This window comes from Phyllobates terribilis, unplaced genomic scaffold, assembly GCF_046119375.1.
Source record: "Phyllobates terribilis strain yellow unplaced genomic scaffold, ASM4611937v1 Scaffold_11__3_contigs__length_659146591, whole genome shotgun sequence".
NCBI lineage: Eukaryota > Metazoa > Chordata > Amphibia > Anura > Dendrobatidae > Phyllobates > Phyllobates terribilis.
In genome coordinates this window covers 574,527,484-574,539,711 of record NW_027362771.1, presented here as the reverse complement: position 1 = coordinate 574,539,711, position 12,228 = coordinate 574,527,484, and the positions used below count along the sequence as shown (strand labels likewise).

General features: G+C 46.5%; 2 non-coding genes across 2 annotated transcripts; both read left to right on the top strand.

Annotated features, from left to right (window-relative positions):
• The first annotated feature begins 3,817 nt into the window (after window positions 1-3,817).
• On the top strand, window positions 3,818-3,957 carry LOC141168460 (U4 spliceosomal RNA). Its single transcript, XR_012252198.1, has one exon. It is a non-coding gene; the product is annotated as a U4 spliceosomal RNA (small nuclear RNA).
• Window positions 3,958-11,253: 7,296 nt separating this feature from the next.
• TRNAK-UUU (transfer RNA lysine (anticodon UUU)) lies at window positions 11,254-11,325 on the top strand. The gene has a single exon. It is a non-coding gene; the product is annotated as a tRNA-Lys (tRNA).
• Window positions 11,326-12,228: the final 903 nt, after the last annotated feature.

The window sequence follows — 12,228 nt, the reverse complement described above, 5'->3', positions numbered from 1 at the left end:
GTGTAATTCATCTGGACCTGGAGACTTGAACTCATTTATGTTAGCTAAATATTCCCTCACAATCTTTCGGTTTACAGATAACTTGGATTCCTCTATTCCTTTAAAAGGACAGTGAAGATCAGTTGATGTTACATTTTCTTTCTGAGAGAAAACAGATGCAAAATAGGAATTAAAAAGTTCGGCCTTCTCAACATCCTCTCTTACCATTTCTCCATTTTCATCCTGTAAAAATCCTATAGCATCTTTGACTTTTCTTTTACTTTTGACATACCCCCAAAATCCTTTTTTATTGCTTTTGACATCTCTTGCAAGCCTTAATTCATTGTCAGCTTTAGCTAACCTAATACGTGCCCTGCAGGATCTGCAGACTGCATTATAATCTTCTTTAGATATGCCTCCCTCTTTCCATTTAATAAACATTTCTTTCTTTCTTTTTAGCATGTGTTTAAGTTCTGTGTTCATCCATCCTGGTTTCCTTAAATGCTTCCCATTCTTCCTACTTTTCGGGATTGTTAACGATTGTGCTTTGAGAATCTCATTTTTAAAAATTTCCCATCCTTCCTGGACATTTTTGTCCTTAAGGACATCCAGCCATTGGATCCCTCCTATTCTCTTTCTGAGTCTCTTAAAATCTGCCTTTCTAAAATCTAACCTTGAAGTTTGAGTCTTCACATGTCTTCCTCCTCTAGTTATCCAAAATTCTATAATAGCATGATCGCTGCCTCCTAGGGTCCCAGCCACCTTTACCTCCTCAACCATTTCCTCCCTGTTTATAAGGATTAGATCCAAAGTAGCATATAAATCTACGCCGGTTGCATGGATTTATATAGTGTGACCAAGTTGTCAAGCACTTTCCAAGTGATGCTAAAATCGCTTGGAAATCAGGAAAAAATAAAAAGATTCATCCAGTCTATTCAGCGCTCCCAAACGACAGGCACCAGGTAGAAGTATTATAGATCTTCAGAAATTTACTTAGGATAAAAATCATCACAAAACGATGCATAGAACAACGCGTTTCGGCTATATATTTATACAAAATAGCCTTCCTCATGTGAGATATGGCAATATATATGTTTAGAACAGGCAAGAAAGCTTGTAAAAGAACTTCAACATGACGTTTCAAGGATGGAGCGAGACTGCCATCTACTGGTCAGATACAGTCAAGCGGAACCAAAATATGCAAGGGAAGTTGCAGGGAGAGCAGGTTGAGACGCTGGACCCGATCAGGTGACTTCCAGGAAGGAGTTCCGGGAGATAAGAGGCCAGCGCGCCAAACCTGAGGGTTCTTTGGCGCCAAGCAGCAGAAAGGAGCAGACGTGCTCCCTGCGTCCTGAGAAACCCCGCGTGACAGGCCAAATCCAGAGGCCTGAGAGGTGCTCCAGCCGGGCACCGGTAAAAGAGCTCTGGATCCCTCACAGTTGTGACCCGAGTGCTGTGCCTGCTGAGGAGACTAGGAACCTGATCGCGGTGCTGAGTGAGTTCGCGGAACCCGACATCACCCGCCGACAGACGAGGCCTGGACCCCCCTATCCAAGGCTCGAGAGACTGCCTCCAATGGCCAAGCAGAGAGGAGTTGAGAGACAGTTGCCCCAGGAAAGTCACGCCAGTGGAGACAGAGGAGCTGCATACGTGAGCAGGGCAGTCACTTCCACTGTTCACCCACGGTACTGGGGACAATTGGGTTTAGGTACTCAGGTTGGGAGGGGAACGGTTGGGGCTAAAGTAGCACAACGTGATTTAATTGAATTTATCCGGAAGAGACTCACGGCCAAGCGGGAATAACCGGTGACCCCCGCTAGAGCCAAATGCACAGTTAAAGAACTTGCGTGGTGTCTCCCATGATTGAGTGCATCATCTTACTTTGAAGAGACTGCGTCTTACTTTGAGAGACTGCGCCTTACTTTGAGAGACTGCGCCTTACTTTGAGAAATTTCGTATTTTTCTGATATTTCAAACCACTGTTCATTACCCTTGTTGCTAATCCCTTGTTTCAGTATACCTGTTGTATAAAACTGGTTACAATCATCTCTGACTGTTCTCGCCTTGGGTCTCTGTGCGTTGCATTCCGGCACCTGCTTTACATATGTATAAATCTATAGCTGAAACGCGTTGTTCTATGTATCGTTTTGTGATGATTTTTATCCTAAGTAAATTTCTGAAGATCTATAATACTTCTACCTGGTGCCTGTCGTTTGGGAGCGCTGAATAGACTGGATGAATCTTTTTATTTTTTCCTGATCTTCATTCCACGGTCTCCTGGCTGAGAGATCCGTTGTCTCCAGACTATAGCTGCACATCAAGGAGACAAGGCATCTCAGTCAGACCTAATAGGTCGATACGCTATACCACAAGCTACATCAAAGGTGAGCAAATCAGCTTCTAAAAAAAAATATATAAAAAAAAAAGAGTTGTACTAAATTATCTGCACTTAGATCTGCGCCCGTGTTTTTTGTCTTTCCCCCTCTCCTAGACCCTATAGCCTTGGGGTCATAAACCTCTGACCAAAATCACCTGGAAAGCGCATGACAACCCGCATGAGGAAATGCATGTGAAGAACGCTCCACATCCGCATGTCCCTGGCAGGAAAAACACATGTACAATCCGCATGTACAATCCGCATGCACAATCCGCCTCTACAATCCGCCTCTACAATCCACATGTACAATTCGCATGTACAATCCGCATGTACAATCCGCATGCACAATCCGCATGCACAATCCGCATGTACAATCCGCATGCGCAATCCGCATGCGCAATCTGCATGCGCAATCTGCATGTACAATCCGCCTGTATAATCCGCATGTACAATCCGCATGCACAATCCGCATGTACAATCCGCCTGTACAATCCGCCTGTACAATCCGCATGTACAATCCGCATGTACAATCCACATGCGTTTTTTCTGCCAGGGAGATGCAGAAACGCTCAGGAAAAATCCGGAGCATTCTGCATCATGGGCACATAGCCTTAGGCGGCATTCAGTCACTATTTGGTGTTATTATGTGGTGATGGTATGGCGGTATTCAGTCACTATCTGGTGTTATTATGTGGTGATGGTATGGCGGTATTCAGTCACTATTTGGTGTTATTATGTGGTGATGGTATGGCGGTATTCAGTCACTATATGGTGTTATGTGGTGATGGTATGGCGGTATTCAGTCACTATATGGTGTTATGTGGTGATGGTATGGCGGTATTCAGCCACTATTTGGTTTTATTATATATGGTGATACTATGGCGGTATTCAGTCACTATTTGGTGTTATTATGTGGTGATAATATGGCGGAATTCAGTCACTATTTAGTGTTATTATGTGGTGATGATATGGCGGTTTTCAGTCACTATTTGGTGTTATTATATGGTCATGGTATGGCGGTATTCAGTCACTTTGTGGTTTTATTATGTGGTGATGGTATGGCGGTATTCAGTCACTATTTAGTGTTATGTGGTGATGGTATGGCGGTATTCAGTCACTATCTGGTGTTATTATGTGGTGATGGTATGGCGGTATTCAGTCACTATCTGGTGTTATTATGTGGTGATGGTATGGCGGTATTCAGTCACTATCTGGTGTTACTATGTGGTGATGATATGGCGGTATTCAGTTATTGAAGAGCAGTCAGATGGAGGATGAACCCCCTCCCCTCCCCCAGCCTGGGGGGCTTTTCTTTCTTCCATTATAGATTTAGGGGAGGGGCGTTATTAGCATATCCACTCCCAGAATCCTTTGCTCCCACAGCCCCCTAATGACTTTGTCTCTCCTCAGTGTAGACAGAGCCCCAGATCCGGAGGCTGCAGCTCCTCACAGATGGCCTCCAGCTTTGCGCAGTGGCAGTATCATAGCCCATGAGGTTTATACGAGGCGTGATTATTGCTAGTTGAAAACTTTTCCCAATACCCCGCCATGAGGGCTCGTAATACAGTCAGCATGGCAATTTTTGACGGTCTCCCAGGAGACTGAATAATGGTGTTAGTATTATGCTTTTCTTTTATCGGAGATAATTATGTGTATACAGTTGTATTGGAGCCGTATGTTACATGTGTCGGGCTGAGAATTATAAGTAACATTTCACTTCCCCGAGGACAAGAGAATCAGCAAAGAAACGTGCGGGATCAATTACAGGATTACTATCTAGTCAGCTGCTTCCCCGGAGATTTCTCCATATAGTCATGTTATATATTTTTGTGTTATCATGTAGTCATGGTATGGCTAGGGTGTCAGCACCCTTGAAATTGTTCCAGAAGCTGCAGTATTTCTCAGAACATTATTATAATTCCCCGTGTTTTGTTCTACATGTGTTTGTTTCCTTTGTGAGTGTTGGAACAACACAAAAAAAACAGAGAAGAAAAGGCAAATTGGACATAATTTTACACAAAACCCCAATAATGGGTCGGACAAAATTGTTGGCACCCTCAACTTAATATTTGGTTTCACCCTTTGGAATAAATATCAGCAATCAGTCGTGTCAGGAAAACTTGCCGGCCGGTGAGTGCAGCTCTCTGGCGCCCCCTTGCCTCTCAAGTCAGTCAAGGTACTGCACCTAGAGTAAGTAGTGCCAGGAAGCTGCCACCAGCGGGGGAAGATACTGGGGTGTGTTGTCCCTTACACGTCACCAATCCGTGACGCCACAATACAGGCACAACTCTCTGGCGCCCCCTCGCCTCTCAGGTCAGTCAAGGTACTGCACCTAGAGCGAGTGGTCGCCGGAGAGGCCGTCCTGTAGCCCACTGGGTATTTGAGGCCCTCTGCAGTGAGGGCGGTATATATATATATATATATATATATTACATAAACAGTTACATAAAATAAACAGGGTAAAGAGTGAAAATTACTTACACTACACGATCGCGGAGACGATTCAATATAGTGGGAGGGGGAGTTCTCGAGATTGCTGTTATTGAACAGGACCCTTTGCGTATAATTCATATTCCCCCCAGCAATGAGTACTTCTGTCTTCCCCATAGATTACTTTATACCTAAGGAGAGATCTGGCCACACGCCCCTTGCGGTGACATCATGTGGGCCGGTCTTCAGCCTGTAGATTTTTATTAGAAATGCTGACTTTTGCGATAACTCATCGCTCGTTAATCGCAGAAGCTCGCAAACTACGCCATATTTTCCCTCATGATTTTATCTTTCTTTTGACATTACACATCACATCGCTGCAGTCTGCTATTCCGGGGTTCTTGCACTACGGCCCCCCGATGTTGGTTACGGCCGTGGAAAAATACCTGCATATTCCAGGGCTGATTTGGTTACTCCACATATGGGTCCCGTTATTGTTGGACCTATAGAACTCATATTATTTCATATCTAATATCGGAGTCATCATGTCTGCAAATTCCCCTTTGAAGCTGGGGAACTGGTCTTCAACAGTTACATGTAAATTAGCGCAAGCCCGCATAGTAGTTACCCCCTGCTCTCTCAGAGACAAGAGGCTTGGTTCCCTAACGAAGTTTTCACACTTCTTCCCTGGCCGTGTGTGAATAACTATTTATCAGTCCTGCGTTAATTCCGGCTTTGTGCTGGCAGAAGGAAAATGGGACAGCTCGGTGCTGACAAGTGGTGATAATTTGCATTAGACACTGTATGATTGTCATCTCTGGACAAACACTACAGCAAAGGGCATGGGAGAAGGGCTAATATTCTGTTAAGCTGTCCCTGATATCAATATTTTATAATATTCCTGACATCTCCCCCTCTTTGAGGTGGCATAAGAGGTGATTTACAGATCGCCCCTTGAGCCCACCTCCTGGCCCACCCTTCCTGCTGATCTGACAAGCCGCAGATCCACTTGCCCACCAACCTGAGGGTCCAGCTTTCTGATCACCCTGACTGGTTTGGAATACATTTTCCCCACACCTCTGACAGGCTATGGGTTCCTTCCTCCCATACTCCTGACAGACAGGGGGACACACTTTCCTGTAACCTCGCCTGGTTATGCCGCCTACCTTTTTACCTGTCCTCATCTTTACCTTGAGAGCTGCGCTCCCTAGGGGGAGGCTATGACCGGCCATGTCACAGTCCGTCGTGACACTGGTCGCCGGCCCGGGACCCCTTTCCCTATGATCCCCGTGTTTCTCCCCATCCTTCCACATTACCTCTGGAGCCGTACTAGTCATGGGGCACCTACCATTGACCATGTCACCATCTGGTGTGACATTGGTCACCTGCATGGGACGACCTGCTTCCTGGTGTCCGTGCCTGCTCCCCTTGCCCCTAGCACTTATGCTGGCTCGCTTTAGGGGATCCTCAGCAGCATCACCCCGCGGGGTGAGGTGGCTGAGTTCCCCTTTATCACAACACACAGTTTTATTAGACATCACATTCACATTTTTGACAGCGGCATTAAATTACATATTAGATCTGGGAGGGTTGTCAGGAATGTATCGGGCAACCAACCGTCCCAGATCAGTTCCCAATAACACATTAGTGGGGAGATTCTCCGACACCCCCACTTCCCTTAACCCCCTCCCCGCACCCCAGTCCAGGAAAACTCGGGCCATCGGTATGGGACGGCGAACACCCCCAAACCCGGTGATAGTCAGGGTCTTCCCAGGAATGAGTTCCTCTGGTAACACAAACTCAGGGCGGATCAGGGTGCATTCTGCGCCAGTGTCCTTAAGGCCGACAGTGACTGTGTTTCCCACAGTAACGGGTTGTAAGTTCTCCCGGGCCCGGCCAACCGCCCCACCCACAAAAAGAATGGCTGTAGTAGACCCTGGGGTCTCAGGTGTGGGGTTCATCTTCTGCCTCTCCGGGCAGACAAGGCTGATGTGACCAGTTTGGTCACAAGTATAACACTTACGGGAGTCAAATGCAGTCCAGGTGCTGGAAGAAGGGGCAGGACCCACTGAGGGCCGGCGGGCTGGAACACTGGGGGTGGTTGTCGGCTTACCCCCTTTCCAGCTGGCGGCGGCTGACTTCCGCACCTCTGGTGTGCGGTTGGCCTCATAGGTATCCGCAATCTGGGCTGCTTTGGCGGCTTCCTTCGTCTCCCGGTTAAGCACAAACTGTCTCACTTCCACTGGGCAAAGATGAAAAAACTGGTCCTTCACCATCAGATCCTTCAGGTCCTTGAAGGTGGTGACTGACAGTCCTTGGATCCACTGCTCAAAGTTGGTTCTGAGCCCGTCTACCACATCGCTGTAGGTGTCATGTGGTCCACGTTGGAGGGCTCTGAACTTTTTCCGGTAAACCTCCGGAGTCAGCTGGTACTTTTTTATCAGGGCCTGCTTGACGGCCTCATAGTCTCCATCTTGTTCTCGAGGGAGGGAAGCAAACACCTCCAAGGCTTTTCCTCGGAGCCCTGGAGTTAAATATCTGGCCCACTGGTCCAGGGCAGCTGATACTGCCTGCAGGCCTTTTCAAAGCCTCGCAGAAATGTGTCCAAGTCCCCATCCTTTTCCATCACAGGGAAGTGCTCAGGACGGGGTTTAAAGCAGCTGGCACCGTTGGACTCACGGGTCTGCGTAGAGGGCGACTCCTTCTGAATCCGGGCTAACTCCAGCTGGAGTTGTCGGTCAGCTTGTCGCTCAGCAGCCTCTTGGTCAGCTTGGGCATGGCGCTCAGCAGCCTCTCGGTCAGCTTGTGCCTGGCGCTCAGCTCTCTCGGCCTCTCGGTCAGCTTAGGCCTGGCGCTCCTCTCGGTCAGCTTGGGCTTGTCGCTCAACAGCCTCTTGGTCAGCTTGGGCCTGTTGCTCTGCTCGCTCCTGGAACTTCAGGATCAGCTGCAGTCGTCCATCACGATCATCTGCGGCGAGCTGCTCCAAGGCCATCTGCAGGAGGTGGTCCACACTACCCTGGTTGCGGGTATGGCTGGCAATCACAGGTGGGACCCCTGCGGCAGCGCCATCTGGGCCTTGGCTGGCCGCCCCATCATCAGGGCTTTGCTGTCGGACGGGCTCTGCAGCACCTTGTAACAGTTCAGCAATCATTTGGGCCTTGTTTTTGCCCGTGGGGTCAATCTGCCTCAGCTCACAGAGGGCGATGAGAGTGGGCTTCGTCTGCTGTTGATACCAGGGCTCTCCACGTGTAGCCATTGTTTGCCAAATAAAAGATAGGATAGAAAAACAAGAGAAGGGAGGGGATGCAACTGCTACACGTATAGTAATGTCCCAGATAAAAAATATTAAAACACTGAGTCTGATTTCTTAAAACTCTGCACAGAATTCTCGCAAGAATCGTTCAAGTTTTCAGTGACAGGAATGATTGCTCAATCCAGCCACTGATGTTCTGTAATATCCCACCGCTTGCCACCAATTTGTCAGGAAAACTTGCCGGCCGGTGAGTGCAGCTCTCTGGCGCCCCCATGCCTCTCAGGTCAGTCAAGGTACTGCACCTAGAGTAAGTAGTGCCAGGAAGCTGCCACCAGCGGGGGAAGACACTGGGATGTGTTGTCCCTTACACGTCACCAATCTGTGACGCCACAATACAGGCACAACTCTCTGGCGCCCCCTCGCCTCTCAGGTCAGTCAAGGTACTGCACCTAGAGCGAGTGGTCGCCGGAGAGGCCGTCCTGTAGCCCACTGGGTATTTGAGGCCCTCTGCAGTGAGGGCGGTATATATATATTTCCCTGGCTGCGCCAGTAATATATATCCACACCTCCGACCGTCACTGCCAGCCTTCCTCAAATCCTCCAGATGGTATGCTGCCACCAGTTCTGGTTTGATACAGCCCGGTATTAATGGACTTGTATCGGGTCAGGAACCAACCCGGTAGCGTTTATGGCTTCGGGGAGGAGAACGATTACAGAACAAAAGAAACAGAACTATTAAATTTTATATTTAATCCAAAAGGGAGGCAGTGTTTAGGAAAAATATATACAAGGATGTTACAAAGGGGGCATTAAAATACATAAACAGTTACAGAAAATAAACAGGGTAAAGAGTGAAAATTACTTACACTACACGATCGCGGAGACGATTCAATATAGTGGGAGGGGGGGTTCTCCAGATTGCTGTTATTGAACAGGACCCTTTGCGTATAATTCGTATTCCCCCCAGCAATGAGTACTTCTGTCTTCCCCATAGATTACTTTACACCTAAGGAGAGATCTGGCCACACGCCCCTTGCGGTGACATCATGTGGGCCGGTCTTCAGCCTGTAGATTTTTATTAGAAATGCTGACTTTTGCGATAACTCATCGCTCGTTAATCGCAGAAGTTCGCAAACTACGCCATATTTTCCCTCATGATTTTATCTTTCTTTTGATATTACACATCACATCGCTGCAGTCTGCTATTCCGGGGTTCTTGCACTACGGCCCCCCGATGTTGGTTACGGCCGTGGAAAAATACCTGCATATTCCAGGGCTGATTTGCTTACTCCACATATGGGTCCCGTTATTGTCGGACCTATAGAACTCATATTATTTCATATCTAATATCGGAGTCATCATGTCTGCAAATTCCCCTTTGAAGCTGGGGAACTGGTCTTCAACAGTTACATGTAAATTAGCGCAAGCCCACATAGTAATTACCCCCTGCTCTCTCAGAGACAAGAGGCTTGGTTCCCTAACGAAGTTTTCACACTTCTTCCCTGGCCGTGTGTGAATAACTATTTATCAGTCCTGCGTTAATTCGGGCTTTGTGCTGGCAGAAGGAAAATGGGACAGCTCAGTGCTGACAAGTGGTGATAATTTGCATTAGACACTGTATGATTGTCATCTCTGGACAAACACTACAGCAGAGGGCATGGGAGAAGGGCTAATATTCTGTTAAGCTGTCCCTGATATCAATATTTTATAATATTCCTGACAAGTCGGTTCCTATAACCATCAGCTTCTTACACCTCTCACCTGGAATCTTGGACTCTTCTTTTGCAAATTGCTCCAGGTCTCTCATATGTGAAGGCGTCTTCTCCCAACAGCAATTGTAAGATCTCTCCACAGGTGATCAATGGGATCTAGATCCGGACTCATTACTGACCACTTCAGAACTCTCCAACGCTTTGTTTCCATCCATTTCTGGGGGCTTCTTGAAGTATGTTTGGGATCATTGTCCTGCTGGAAGACCCATGACCTAGGATGCAATCCCGGCTTTCTGACACCGGGCAATACATTGTGACCCAAAATCCTCAGATTCCATAATACCTTGCACACAATAAATCACCCAGTTCCAGAGGCAGCAAAACAACCCCAAAACATCTTTGAACCTCCACCATATTTGACTCTAAGTACTGTGTTGATTTCTTTGTACGTCTCATTCTGTTTTTGGTAAACAGTAGAATTATGTGCTTTACCAAAAAGCTCTATCTTGGTCTCATCCATAAAATGCTTTCCCAGAAGGATTTTGTCTTACTTGCGTACTATTTGGTCTAGCTTTTTTATGTCTCTAGGTCAGCAGGGGAGTCCTCCTGGATCTCCCACCATAGCGGTTCATTTCATTCAAATGTCGGTGGATAGCTCGCGCTGACACTGATACACCCTCAGCTTGCAGGACAGCTTGAATTTCTTTGGAACCTGATTGGGGCTCCTTTTCCCAGGACTATCCTGCGTTGCAACCTTTCAACAATTTTTCTCTGCCGTACACGTCCAGGGAGATTAGCTACAGTGCTATGGGTTGTAAACTTCTTGATTATGTTGTGCACCGTGGACAAAGGAACATCAAGATCTCTGAAGATGGACTTGTAACCTTGAAATTGTTGATATTTTTCAACAATTTTGATCCTCAAGTCCTCAGACAGTTCTCGTCTCCTTTTTCTGTTCTCCATGCTTAGTATGGCACACACAGATACACAATGTAAAGATTGAGTCAACGTCGTCTCTTTTTTTTTTTTTATCTGGTTTCAGCTGTGATTTTCATATTGCCCATGCCTTTAACTTGCCACAAGTGACTTTGTCCAGTCCCTGATATCATCCTCTCCCACCGCCCAAGTCATTATAAGTCCCTGATGATGTCCTCTCCCCAATTCAAATGTTATGTCTTATGAGATCATCTCTGCATTGCTGGACAAGTCTGGAATACAGAAGTGAATTTTTTTTTCAGCACGTGGAAACCAATGGACAGTATGAATAGTTGGAAGTGGTGATAGTGTGTAACCCGAAAAGAGCAGCAGATGGCCGATAATTCAGAAGAAAGTCATTGTGTCAGAATGTGTGCACAGGTGGTGATACTGTGTAACTGGAAAGAAAAGCAGAAAGCAGATAGTTGTAGGAGAAAGTGTGTGTGTGATACTATGTAACCAGAAAGGAGGAGCAGACGGCCCACAGCTGCAGCAGAAAATCATTGTGTCAGTGATCATGTACAGAAGCCCGGATAGCTCAGTCGGTAAAGCATCAGACTTTTAATCTGAGGGCCAGGGTTCAAGTCCCTGTTCGGGCGGAAGCTTTTAACAAAGAGGAAAACAATAAATGTTATTTCATGAGGATATAAGAGACCTAGAGAAGGACAAATGATGGAGACTATTCAGGAAAATATCATTGTTAGCAGAATTCTTTTGATTTTGGACAGTCTTAAGTGGTGACCATGTTCTCCTTAGCTGCTCTCTTGGCGCCAACAACAGGCGATCACTGGTAATGTAATGTACTAGAACATAAGTGAGGGCTCGTTACATATTCCACCTAGTAGAAACATGTGGACAGTCTGTATAGAGGGACTATATGGCGGTATTCAGTCCCTATTTGGTGTTATTATGTGGTCTTGGTATGGAAGTAATCAGTCAATATTTGACAATATATTGTCACGGGATGGCGGTTTTAGGTGAGTATTGGTTTAATTATGTGTTCCTGGTATAACCGTAATCAAAATTAAAAGCAAAGCCACAGTAAGAGGAATTAGAATCAATTAATTTTGGGGGGAATTTACAATTATGTGTTTATAGTATGGTGGTTTTCAGTCACTATTTTTAGTTCTTACCACTATAAGTCCCTGCCTATCCCCCAAATCATTATAAGCCTCTGATAGCAGCCTCTCCCACCCACAATTGATTACAGCTCCCTGTATAGTGTCCTCTTCCACCCCTAGTTTATAATATATCCCTGATAGTGTCCACTCCCAGACCTCAATCCGTTATGAGTCCGTTTGGGTATCCTCCCCAATGTCAATTCATTATAAGTCCCTAATAGTGTGCTCCCCTGTCCCACAATTCATAATAAGTCCCTGTATAGCATCTTCTCTAACCAACTAATTCATTAAAAGTCCATGGTGACGTCCTCCTCCTTTTTCTCCCAATTCATTATAAGTCCCTGATAGTGACGCGCCCCCTGGGCCGTGTGGGGAACCCAG